Below are 13,399 nucleotides of genomic sequence, written 5' to 3'. Positions count from 1 at the left end.
AGCTTGCATTCTGGTGAGAGAAGAAAGGTTATAAACAAGTAAAAGTATGATGTATCTCAGCTGGTGATGAGCACTATGGTTAAAAGGAGGGATACAGGGTACAGTGTGCTATGGGGAGGGGGGGTTAATATATGGCAGCTGGGAAAGGCCTCATTGATAAAGTGGTAATATTTGAGCAGAAATCTGAAAGAAATGAGACAGTCATGGAACTATCTGGAAGAAGAGTTTTTTCCCAATGTAAAGTCTGGAGGCATGAACATGCTTATCGTGAATAAGGGAACAATATGGCTGGAGCAGAGTGAGCAATGGGAAGAAGAGAAGGAGATTGGGTCAGAAAGGGGAAGGAATCCATATTACACAGGGTCTTATAGATCACAAGAAAGATTCTGGCTTTCACTCTGAGTGAGACAGGAAACCATTTTGCTACATAGTTTAGAGCATGTGTTGCCTTTTGTATTAAGGAGAAAACAAAGACAATTTTAGTTTTAAGAGGTAGAATTTGAGATGATACAGACACAGCATTCTATCCTCAAAAATCATACTGTATCATGTTTTCCAGTGGTCAACTCCTCGTCAAACATAATCAATTGGCTTCTTGGCTTTTGTTTGAAAACCCCAGTTTTTGCCATCATAACAATATGGCTTATAAAGTGATTATAAAGGAATTCCCCATCTAACCGTTTCCATAATTTTCTGCAAATTGCAAAATAAAGGCTGAGTTTCCCAGATGGCTGCAAGATAATATTGGATTTAAGGAGAGGCAGGAGGCTAAAGAATAATAATAACTTAACACTAAGAGAGAGATGCATGTAATTTGGCCGAGATGACTTCCCTGGGAAGAATGCCCACTTGATATTAAAGAGTGTCTCATTGGAGGGAGCTCGAGCACAACAAGCACCGTGGAAGTTTTTCATAGCTGCACTCACATTCCACTGTGCTGAAGAAGACATCAAGATAAAGAGGCACTCTTCCCTCAGAGGAACCCATTTCAGTTCTTAAGGACTATACACAAATACTATGCCAAGACTTATCTAAGCTCCGGGACTCCAAACAAGCCTCACAAACCAAGCGGCTGAAAGTCAAGTGGGGATTGCAAGGAAATGACGAAACGAGGGGCGGGGAGGAGAAGAGAAGACAGAGAATATGGACTGTCCCAGGTAGTACTCAGGGGCTGTTGAGAGGGGGAAGGGACAATCCCTGAACAAAGCACTGGGAAACAAAGGAGAGGAAAATAGCTGAGTTTAATTAACTGAGCTCAGCCAGAACTAACACAAAGAGGAATTCCAGTTTGGCTTCAGAAACGTTTTTGCCTGAAAGGGAGAGGTTCTTAGAGCTTCTATTTGTTGTTTGGTTTAATGAAGCTTTTCCCCCATAAGCTTCCCACCCAAAGCCTCATTTGGGAGAATAACATGACCATAAAAAATCAGAAACCATCAGTTCCATGTGGACATAGTTTAAAACATCAATTGTACAGCCAGAATTCAGAGGTCTGTTAACACACAAATAACTGAATTTTTAAAGAAGATTTTTGGCTCTAATAGCTCACCATGCCAAGACCCTCCTGCCCCCCCCCCCCCCCCCCGCCTCTCGCGCACACACACAATGCTCACCACACTCCTTTCACTCCACCATCGTTTATCCATTTTGGATGTCACAGATTATAATATATTTACACACCCATACACATAAGCTTGTTCCTCTGATCTGCTTCAGTGGTGGACATGTGTTGAATGGGGGTGTTCAACTGCAGGGTCACTATTCTGCCTCAGTTATTCTGCTCATGGGATATATATTATTAATAGTCAGGGTTGTCCAAACAGACAGAATCGATAGGATAGGTGGATGGATAGATAGGTAGGTAGGTGGATGGATAGATAGATAAATAGATGAGAGGGGATTTATTAGGAGAATTGACCAAGAAATTTTGGAGGCTGAGAAGTCACGCAATAGGCCATCTGCAAGCTGGAGACCCAGGGAAACTATAGCATGGCTCAGTCCAAGTCCAAAACCCTTAGAATCAGGAAAGCCAAAGGTGTCACTCTCAGTCCAAGCCCAAACACCCGAGAACCTGGGGGCCACTATTGCAAGTCCCAGAGTTCAAAAACCAGAGAACTTGGAGTTCTAGTGTCCAAAGGCAGAAGAAGGGTGCCCCAGCTCCTGAAGAAAGAGAGAAATTTCTCCTTTCCTCTGCCTTTTAGTTCTATCCAGACGATGGTGCCCACTCACACTGAGAGAGGTTCTTCCCTACTCAGTCTGCCAATTCACATGCCAGTCTCCTCTGAAATCACCCTCACTGACACACCCAGAAATAATGCTTTACCAGCAGTCTAGGAATCCCTTAACCAGTTAAGTTGACACTGAAAATTAACCATCACAGCCAGATTGAAAAGCACTGAAAGCATCCTGCCCAAGCACATCTCAATTTCAGCTAGCCACATTTCAAGTGTTCAATAGCTACCTGTGGCTAGTGGATTCAGTCTTGCTCTTTTTCACAAGATTTCTGTGTATAATGAGATAATTTATGTGACAATATCCTGTAAGCTTAGAACTGCTGTTATATGCATGGTAGTAATAAACTCAGCAATCACTTGAGCTCGTCATGTATCATGCCATCTAACATGGGCCCCATTTCCCCATCACGCTCTGCTCCATGACAGTGAGCCGTGCACAGAACACAGTGCCACATGCAGTTGTAGTTGCTGCTATGGCTGTGGTCTCATGGAAAGAGCATGGGACACATAGGGTTGAGTTCTCGACCATATCCTAGCTGTACAACTTTGGGCAAATCCTGTTTCACTTTCAGCCTCAGTTTTCTTATATGTATAAAGGAAAATAATAATATCCCTTCCACGTACAACACAAAGTTGCTGTGGAGATAAGGGAATATAATATTGAGCAAGTGAACTATTATTTGTTATAAAATGCTGGCTGTTGTCATTCTTGTATTTATTAAACCTGGCATGCCCTCATATAATTTTTGATTGAGTGCTAAGAGCATGGATAATTACAGGAATTTCAAAATTTTAAATATATTTCTTATTCATTGCCTCTTCCAACCCAGAACTGCTTTAAAGGTTTGGTGTGCTGGGCTGTGCTCTCAGAAGAAATGCCTAAATATGCGCCCTCTGCCGGAAAATGCACCCCTGGATAGATTGTTTCTGAAGGGGTGGGGTAGGGAGGATGGCCAAGGCAAACTCAGATCAAAGCGTGGCTATGGAGTAAGAAAGAGCCAGGTGAGAATGTCGGTACTGTTACTTGCTCCTGTTATTTTTATTTTTGAACCCCAAGTTCTCTATGGTGAACCAAGCTACTGTCTAGAATTGTTGTGAGGCTTACAAGAGAAAATGTAGTAAACACTTAGCACTGAACATGGCCCATAGTCCATCCTCATTAATCTGTAACTGTTTTTATCATTATCTCAGCATTCCAGATGCCTGGCACATCGTGCTGGGAGGAGGGAGGAGCTTTTGGTTCCATGGGGGCCTAGCCATTCATCGAGTTTGGGTTTTTTGTATGAAGGCTCTGTGCAGCTTTGTTTAGATGGGGACAGGCCCTCAGTTGTCACTTGGCTTTATAACTCCTAGCCATTTAGTCACATCCTGCTAGACACACTTGTTATTTCTGAAGAGCTAGAGAAGCAGCTCATAGGACTGATGACTCCTTCCTCTCTGGCCAGTGTGGCTGTGGGGCCCTCCCTTGCAGTGTTTGGCTTCCCAAGGGCGATCATTCTGCCTGTTCAACTTGGGTAGATTGAGCCCTGCCTCACAAGCTCTCTGGTCCAACACGCACTCTGGAAGGTTATGGTAGTGATGTTCATAATTCTGGATATTTGTATAAAGTGCTTCTATCCCAACAGATCTCAAGTTACTTTCTAGAGCTCGACTACTGTGCGCAGCCTCTTGCAGGAGCGATGCTGTCCCTGGGGTGGGCAGTGGGAGTGCTGGATGGAACAGTGCAGGGCCAGAACATTGGCATCTAGCAGATGTGTATAATTGCGACAAACTGTGGCTTGGATGGTAGAAAGTTGGGTGACCTACCATCCCACTTTGCTGGGGACTTGGCAAGGTGTGTGCATGGGGCTGGATTTCTTGGGATAAGAAACTTCTGCCAGAATATTGAGAAGCCCCTCCTCAGGGGTGGTAGGATAGAGCAGAGATTCCTAAACTTGGACATGCATAGAAGTCACCTGGGGACCTTGACAAAATGCAGATTTTGACTCAGGAGGTCAGAGTTGGGGCCTAAGATTCTTTAGTCTCACAAGTCCCCACAGGGGCCACACTCTGAACAGCACTGATTTAGTGGACCTACACGAGGCTTTGGGAAGACATAGGCAGACCTCCTGGCTGCACCTTTTCCCAGATGTTATTCTTGCCTTCCTCATTTGCTCTACCCCACGGCCCCTGAGGACAAAACCTACTGTCCAGGCTACTCATGATCTGGCTATTCATAATCATTCAGGCTACTCGTAATTCTGCATTCCTCTCCCCTATTCTTCAGTCTCCTTACTCCTCCCAATTTACACATGTTCACACTTTCTAATAGAGCAGCACATGATCTAATTCAACATATGAAAGTTTCCTCCTCCCACTTCCCACACCTCTCTATCAGTGGTGCTTCAGAGGGGTTGTTAAAACTCCTCCTCTCCCCAGCCTTGCCCACTTTACCTTTTCTCAGCCTAAAATTGGGTGATTTAGGCCCAAGTGCACCTAAGGACTCTGAGCCACAAATGTCTCCTTCCTAAATATAGTGTGTGCTGGTTGTACATTTTCCCAGCTTGATGGGCAGAATTCTAAGAAGACCCCCAAGGTTCCTGCTCCTGATGTATATATAACTTCTCCCTTAATTCAATTCACACTAATCTAGGTACTGCTGTGAAGGGATTTTGCAGATGTAATCAATCCCCCTAATCAATTTACCCTAAGACAGGGAGATCATCCTTAGTAGGCCTGACCTAATCAGATGAGCCCTTAAAAGGAACTGGCTCCTCCTGGCATAAGAGATTGGAACTGTGAGAGGGACGTGATGTGAAGAAGATTCTCCATTTCTGGCTTTGAAGGTGGAGGGTGCCGTGTGGCAGGGAATTGCAGGGAACCTGGGAGCTAAGTGGCCCCTGGCTGATGGCCAACCACCTGAATGACCTTGGAAGCAGACTCTTTCTCACAGCCCCTGGGTAAGAGCCTAGACTAACCAAACCATTGATTTGGGCTGATGTGATGCTGAGGGGAGGATCCAGTTAAGCTGTGGGCCGACTTCTGACCTACAGAAACCACACATGACAAATGAGCATTCTTTTAAGCACCAAATTTGTGGTAATTTATTATGCAACAATAGAAAACTAATGCACTAATCCACCCATTCAGATTACCAAAATAGAAGAACAAATGACATTCAGTCCATTTGGCAGGACTTTCTCTTATACAGTTTTTAGAGGAATCAAAGCACATGGGGTAAGCCAAAGTATTCATGAAATGATATGCACACAGTATCTAGAAGAAATGCCATTAACGTGGGAGACCATGGGTATAGTAACACCCCTCGCTTCCTGTCTGATCTCACCTGTTATCATTTTTCCCCTGTCTTAGCCATACTGGACTCCTCGATTTTCCTCACATATTTAATATGTCTGCCTCAGAGCCTTTGCACATGCTGATCCAACTGCCTGAGTCATTCTTCCTCCAGATCCTGCCTGACTCCCTTTCTCACGTCCTGTGGGTCTCTACTCACATGCCCATTATCACTCCTCATGTTTATGGTGTCCAATATTTGTCATGTATAAGAACAGGCCTTTCCTAACCACACTATTTCAAATAGCCGTGCTCCAACCCTTCCCCACTGCTATGGTCTGAATGCGTCTCCATAAAATTCACATGTTCAAACTCAATCCCCAATGTGATAGTATTAAGTGGTGGGGTCTTTAGGGGTGATTATTGTGAGGGTGGGGCCCTCATGAGTAGAATTTGTGACCTTATAAAAGAGGTTACGGGAAATGTTCACCTCTTTTGTCCTTCTCCCTCCTGCCATGTGAGGAGACAGCAAGAAGGTGACATCTTGGAAAGACAGAGCCTTCACCAGACACCAAATTTGCTGGTGCCTTGATCTTGGACTTCCAAGCCTCTAGAACTGTGAAAAATAAATTACTATTATTTGTAAATTGCCAAGTCTGTAGTATTTTGTTATACCAGCCTGAACTAAGACAGAAATTGGTACTGGGAAGTGGGGTGTTGCTATAACAAATACCTAAAAATGCAGAAGCAGCGTTGGAGCTGGGTAAGGCTGGAAGAGTTTGGAGTTGCATGCTAGAACAGACCAATGTTGTTGTGAATGGGGCATTAAGGGTGATTCTGGTGAGGGCTCAGTAGAAGAGGAGAACTGCAGAGAGAGAATTAATCTTCTTAGAGATTACTTAAGTGGTCATGATCAGAATGCTGGTAGAAACGTAGGTGGTAAAAGCAATTTCGATGAAATCTTAAATGGAAATGAGGAGTAAGGAAAACGAAACCGGAGGAAAGACCATTCTTATTATGAAGTGGTAAAGAAATTAGCTGAATTGTGTGATCGTTCTAATTTTCTTTGGAAGGAAGACTTATGGGCAATGAACTAGGATATTTGGCAGAAGAAATTTCTAAGTGAAGTGTTCAGGGTGCTGCTTGGCTTCTCTTTACTGCTTACAGTACAATACAAGAAGGGACAACGAATTAAAGACAGAATTTAAAATCAAAAGGGAAGCAGAACTTAAAGATTTGGAAAATTTCAGCCTGGCCAGCTTGTAAAGAAGAAAAAAGCATGTTTGAGAGAGAATACATACGGTTTGTCCGAGAAAACATTTGATAAGGAGATTATTATGGATAGAAGGAAGCCAGATGCTATTCATCAGGCAATGGAAGAATGACCCCAAAGGCATTTCAGAGATCTTCATGGCAGCTCCACCCATCACCAGCCCAGAAAGCCAGGGTCTTGAGAGCAAAATGGTTTCAAAGGAGGAGTCAGGACACCCATGGGACCTTGAGGCTCACTTCCCAGGGCCACCTCATGTTTCTGCTCCACACATTCAGGTGCAGAGCTCCTTGGCCACCCCAGCTATGAGTCAAATAAGCCCAGGTTTGGCTTGGGCTCCCCCACCAGACAGCAGGCATTGGTGGCACTGCATGATGCCAATTCTGCAGGTATACAGAGGGCTGTGGAGGTCCTCTGCCTAGATTTCACAGGATGCATCAGTGAGCCTCAGGGCTCAGCAGAGACCTGCCAGAGGGGTAGGGCTACTACAGAGAGTCCCCACTAGGGCAATGCTTAGTGGAGCCACAGGGACAAGGTTGCTCTGGAGATTCCAGACCTGTGGAGCCACCAGTGACCAACTCCAACCTGGAGAGGTACAGGCACCAGATTCTAACCCCTGAGAGTGTGTTGCAAGATGTACACAGTAAAGCCATGGGGCAGGGCTGCCCAGTCCTTGGGGGCCCAACCCCTGCCCCAGTATGTCTAGAAGGCAGGACATGGAGTCAAAGAAAGTTATTTTCAAGCCTTAAGAATGTTTGCCCTGTTGGGTTTTGAATCTTGTTGAGAAGTGTTATTCCTTTCTTGTTTCCTATTTCTCCCTTTTGGAACAGAAATGTCTCTCCTATGCCTGTTCCACTATTGTATTTTGGAAGCACATAACTTGTTTGATTTTGCAGACTCACAGCTGTAGAGAGCTTTACCTCAGGATGAATCATACCTTGAGTTTCACCCATATCTGATTTAGATAATATTTAGATAAGACTTTGGACTTAGACTTTAAAGTTGATGCTGGAATGAGTTAAGAATTTGGGGGCTAATGAGATGGAATGAATGTATTTCGTATGTGAGAAGGACATGAATTTGGGGAGGCCAAAGTAGAATGCTATGGTTTAAATATTTGTATCTCTTCCAAAATTCATGTTGAAACTTAATCCCCAATGCAACAGTAGTATGATTCATGGACTTTAGGAGGTGATTAGGCCAGAGGACTTCTGCCTCATAAATAGGATTAGTGCATCATAAAAGGACTAGAGTGAACTAGCTAGGTCTTTGGTCTTTCTCCCCTTCTGCCATGCGAAGACACAGCATTCATCCCTTCCAGAAGACACAGCAGCAAGGCACCTTCTTAGAAGCAGAAAGCAAGTCCCCACCAGACACAAAATCTGCCAGAGCCTTGATCTTGAACTTCGTTGCCTTCAGAACTGTGAGAAATAAATTTCTGTTATTTATAAATTACTCAGGTGTTTTGTCAGAGCAGCACACAGAGACTTAGATACCCAATAGCACCTCCCCACATCCATACAAACTCCTCATCCCCTTCCCTGCTTCATTGTGTCTCCCAAGCAGTTATGAATATCTAATCCATCTTATTTACTGTTTACTTTTTCCTTGCCTCCCTCCCCCGGAGCATAAATTTAGGAGGGCAGGTATTTTGTCTATTTGTTCACAGCTGTGGCCCCAGTACATAGTAGAGGGTCTGCCACATAGTAGGCCCTTAATAAATACTAGTAAATAGATGAAAATTATAAATTGATTGATATATTAAAACCTTCTATATAAGAAGATAACTATATTAGCCAGTTTATGCACACATTAACTATAAACAGAATATATTCTGGACTCAAATCTTTTTGTAATTTTCTTCAATAATATTTATGATTTGAGCTTCAATACTTAGAAATACCTAGGTGTCTATAAAGTTTCACAGTGTACACGAGCACACATGCACATGCACCATAAATATGTTTCTCTTGTCAGGGAGTGAATTCTTTGAGAAACTTGCAATGCAACATAGCACTCACTGCCTTGGCAGAGTAGCAGAAACTTGTCTTGAAAGGAAAAGTGGTCCTGGTGGCCACATCTGTTCAGATATCAACCTGACCGACTCAGCTTTACTTAGAGGAATCCACCAAATCTCTCTGTAAAGCAGAAAGACAGAGAAGAGTTATTTGTGTCTAAAAGGTTTCTTGACTGTTTCACAATGGCCTTAATTTAGTGTTAAGGGCTTAATTTCCAGGTTGTACCTCTTCTCTCTTAAATAGCACTTAGTGTAATTGATGTCAGGTTAATCACTGTGCCAGCCAAGAGAAGTGTCCATAGGGCAGGAACTGCATGCTGTTTTACCTGTCTTGAAAGCGGAGAATGTCACACATCTCTGAAGAAACAGTGCTGCAGAAAAAATAGCGCTCAGTCTCAAACGAGATCTTTGAGAAAAAAAGCATGAAGCACTAAATAAGATAGAGACAATTTACTCAACTGCCTCTGCTATGGGAAGACAGGATCCTCTTCTCAAGATGGTCTCCATTTCTTTTCATTTACTGAAACTATTAATATTAACTAGACTTGCTTGTTTAAAAGATGGCTTTCTGGACATCCAGGCTAAAAGGAAATCCATCATGAGCTTTCACCTTTAGAAAAGGGCCTTACACATAGAAACTACTTAATATGCATTCATTAGATAAATAATCTGCAGAAGGCACAATAATGGGCCCCAAAACATGTCTAATCCCCAGAACCTGTGAAAATGTGACCTAGCATGGCAGAAGGGAATTCACAGATGTGACTGAGTTAAGAATCTTGCAATGGGGAAATTCTCGTGTATTTTCTAGGTGAGTTTGATGTGATCACAAGGGCTCTTATAAGTGAAAAACGGTGTTCAAAAGGTCAGAGTAAGAGAAAGTTGGAAGATGCTATGCTGCTGGCTTTGAAGACGGAGGAAGAAGGGCCACAAGCCTGCGTATGCAGAAGGCCTTTAGAAGATGAAAAAGGCAAGGAAACGCATTATCCCCTGAAGGCTCCAGAACAAATACAGCCCTGATGATGTCTTAATTTTAGCCCCGTAAGACTCATTTCAGACTTCTGACCTGTAAGATACTCCTTGTGTTATTTTAAACCACTAAGTTTGTGGTAATTTGTTGCAGCAGTAATTGGAAGCTACCACCTAACAAACTGAAAAGAAATATTTGAGAATTACACAGTCAATTTATTCCTCACTCCTTTCTTTAAACAGATGATTAATAGATTGAAAAAGCAACACCAGAGACTTCTAATATGGGCTCTTCTATAAGAGTCTTCCAACAAAACTGTGCCACAATGACCCACAAGAATGAGCACAAAGAACCGTGGCCACCCTCACTGTGGCCAACGTGCACTTCACAAAGCCCTATGCAATCGGAACAACCAATTCTAAATTATAGAGCTTTTTGCTCTGAAAATCAGCTCTCTGGCCTCCTTTTTTACTCCAGATTATGACAAATTCAAATACCTCAGTAGCACACGAAACAAAGACATTGCCTAATGTGTAATTTGGGAGGGAATTTAATGATACATCTGTCTGTTTTGACAAAGCACAGCCTTGAAGTATCTATTTAAAATAAAATCAGCAGATTGGCAGCGATTAAAAATGAAAGGCTATAAAAAGTTTAGGGGAAAAAGCATTAAAGTCTAATAGCTCTTGGTTTATGTGCCAGCACTATAGTAAATATTTCTAGCACTAAATTTCTCTCCTGAAATCTCAGCATTAGCTACTGCAAAAAAATACCACCATTAAACATACATACAAAAAAATCCATCTCTTGTAAAGATTAGACAGTAAGTCCATCAGGGATCCAGTAAGACTGAATATGCATAATATTTTAAAATATTTTATTGGACATTGCTAAGCGTTATCTTCCAAACCAGTAAGTTAGGAACAATATGCTATAACTTTGTATAAAGTGCTTTGAAACCTTTCTGTTACTACACTAATGTTATCTTGCCTGAACAATTTATTAAGGAATTTTGGAAGTTTACGAGTTCAGGATGTTCTAAGTGATCTTTTGGAAATATACTATATAGCTCTATAATGTATTTATATCTGTTCTTGAAAGCTTTAGAATAGGTTACACGTTAAAAAATATGCCATGATAAGAGATCAGTATTATGAAATAAACTTTTAAGTAAAGTTAGTTATAAAACTGCAGAAATTTCCAGTGACTGAATGACACCTGTAAGAACTCTGGGGGTAAAAGTTATAGCCCCAGAGCCAGCACCTGCCAGCTTCTGAGACCCGAATTACATCCCAGTGGCACACCTCAGTCCCCTCCTGAGATTAATCTTTCTCTGCCATCTGGTTACAATCCTTAGGTCCTCTGTTTCCTCTCCCAACTTAGCTTATTATAATTATTGGAGAATTGTATGACTCTAGTCCTTGTATATCTCTTATCTGGTGTTTACCTAGTAATGTAAATTTTCTTATATGAGTTCCTTACGCCATGGTGAAGGCTTACAGTTAGCAACTCTCACAAGAACTACTAATGGGGACTTCCAAGTAATTCTATAGCTTTATAAAACTAATTAAGTGTGTAAATGGTTACAGATGATTTGTGGTACGGAAGAGAACTGTGAAAATGTGAACCCTAGTATCTCTATTGTTTTAAATACTTTCTTAGAATATAGTTGTCCAAGTCTCCCAAGAAAATATAAGCAGAATAGAAATTAATAAAGGAAATAGTGTTTATTCAATCAACATTTATTGTATACCTACTCTGTACCATTTCTTGTGCTTAGTATTGGAAATATAATGGGGAATAAGATGGAGATGGCTGTGGCTCTTTTCCTCATGGTTAAAATAACTGCTAGAGCTCCAGCCATCACATATGCATTCCAGGCAGCAGAATGTAGGAAGGGATAAAGAAGCTCATGTCTCCTTTCTTATCTACACTATCACTCAAATTCCATTGACCACAACTTATCACCTAATCATACTGCCCTGAAAAGGAGCTAGGGAAAATAGATTTTAGCTGTGTGGTCTGTGCTCAGCTCAAAATTAGTGTTCTCATTTCTAAGGAAGGAGGGGGAATAGATCTTAGAAGTTAACTAGCATTCTCTGACACACTATCTTTATTTCTTTTGTATTTGATAGCATATAGCCTGATTTCAAGCATAGAAAATACTCTATTTAGCTTGTATAACAATCAAGTGTGGCAATGAGAAACAGCTTTGTATAATGTGACACACACATTAAAGCATTATTATTGAAGATAAAAATCTACCTGTGAATTCAGAAAACTGGTACTTTCAACACTTAGAGTCTGAAAGGTGTATAGGAAAGGACAAAGATCAATCACATTATATATTGACTTTCTTTCTGCTAAATTAACAACTATTTAATTTCATAGTTATTTTGGTTGCTACTTTTTATAGTTATTTTTATTAACAAATTGTTTTTCTTTTTAAAATAGTTGGGTATTGTTCTTGTATCAAATATCTGTCTTTAGAGATTTCTTTCTAGAATGCACTGCATAATTTCTTTATTAAAATGATTCAGATATAAATTTATTCACTCATTCAACACATGTAAATGCCTACTGTGTAACAGGCACTGTTCTAGATCCCAGATGATAGAGAGCACTCACTATTTTAAAAAATACTGTGATGGTTAATTTTAGATGTCAATTTGGCTGGATTTAGGAATACATAGAATAGCAGTCCTCAAAATTTTTGGCATCATTAACTGGTTTAATGGAAGGCAATTTTTCCAGGGACCGGGGCGGCGGGGGGCGGGGGGGGGGGAAGAGATGGTTTTGGGATGATTCAAGAGCATTACATTTATTGTGATGTCAAACCTCTCTGCTAATGATAATCTGTATTTGCAGCTGCTCCCCAGCCCTAGCATCACTGCCTCAGATCATCAGGCTTTAGATTCTCATAAGGAGTGAGCAACCTAGATCTATCATGTGTGCAGTTTACAGTAGGGTTCGTGCTCCTATGAGAATCTAATACTGCCACTGATCTGACAGGAGGCGGAGCTCATGTGGTGATGGGTGCGAAGGGGAGTGGTTGTAAATACAGATGAAATTTTGCTCTCTTTGCAGCCGCTCACCTTGTGCTATGCAGCCTGGTTCCTAACAGGCCACAGACTGGTAGTTTCTAGTCTAGAAGGGCTGTGAACATTAAATAACCACAAAAGTAAATGGATAAAAATCATACATAGTACTCTGAAAGAGGAATAAAGACTAATAAAAAAAATTGTGACATGGTGTCTTGAGTTTAATCGGGGGTGGAGGGTGGTTGGTGGAAACTTTTCTAAAAAAGAGACATCTAAACACAGATAAAGATGAACGGACATTAACTGGGGGAAGGGTGAGCCACTTCTGGAAAAGGAATAAACACTAGAGGCTTATTACTCTCTCTAGGTACAGTCTTTATTTTTATAATTATTATTCTTGTTTTATCATTATATAATAGAGATAAAGGGGCATTGAGTAGTCTTTTGCTCTTTGTATCTTTGTTTCTGCATCACCCACACAAATTGCAAAACAAGAGAAAGATTGTCTCTGCTCTTTTTTCTCTTCCCCACTAGAATATAAAAGCATGTGTATTAGTCAAGAGTTCTTGACAGAACCAATAAGATTCTGTTGAGAAA

This window comes from Microcebus murinus, chromosome 1 (genome assembly GCF_040939455.1).
Source record: "Microcebus murinus isolate Inina chromosome 1, M.murinus_Inina_mat1.0, whole genome shotgun sequence".
NCBI classification, from domain to species: Eukaryota; Metazoa; Chordata; class Mammalia; order Primates; family Cheirogaleidae; genus Microcebus; species Microcebus murinus.
Note: the sequence above shows the minus strand (reverse complement) of the source record.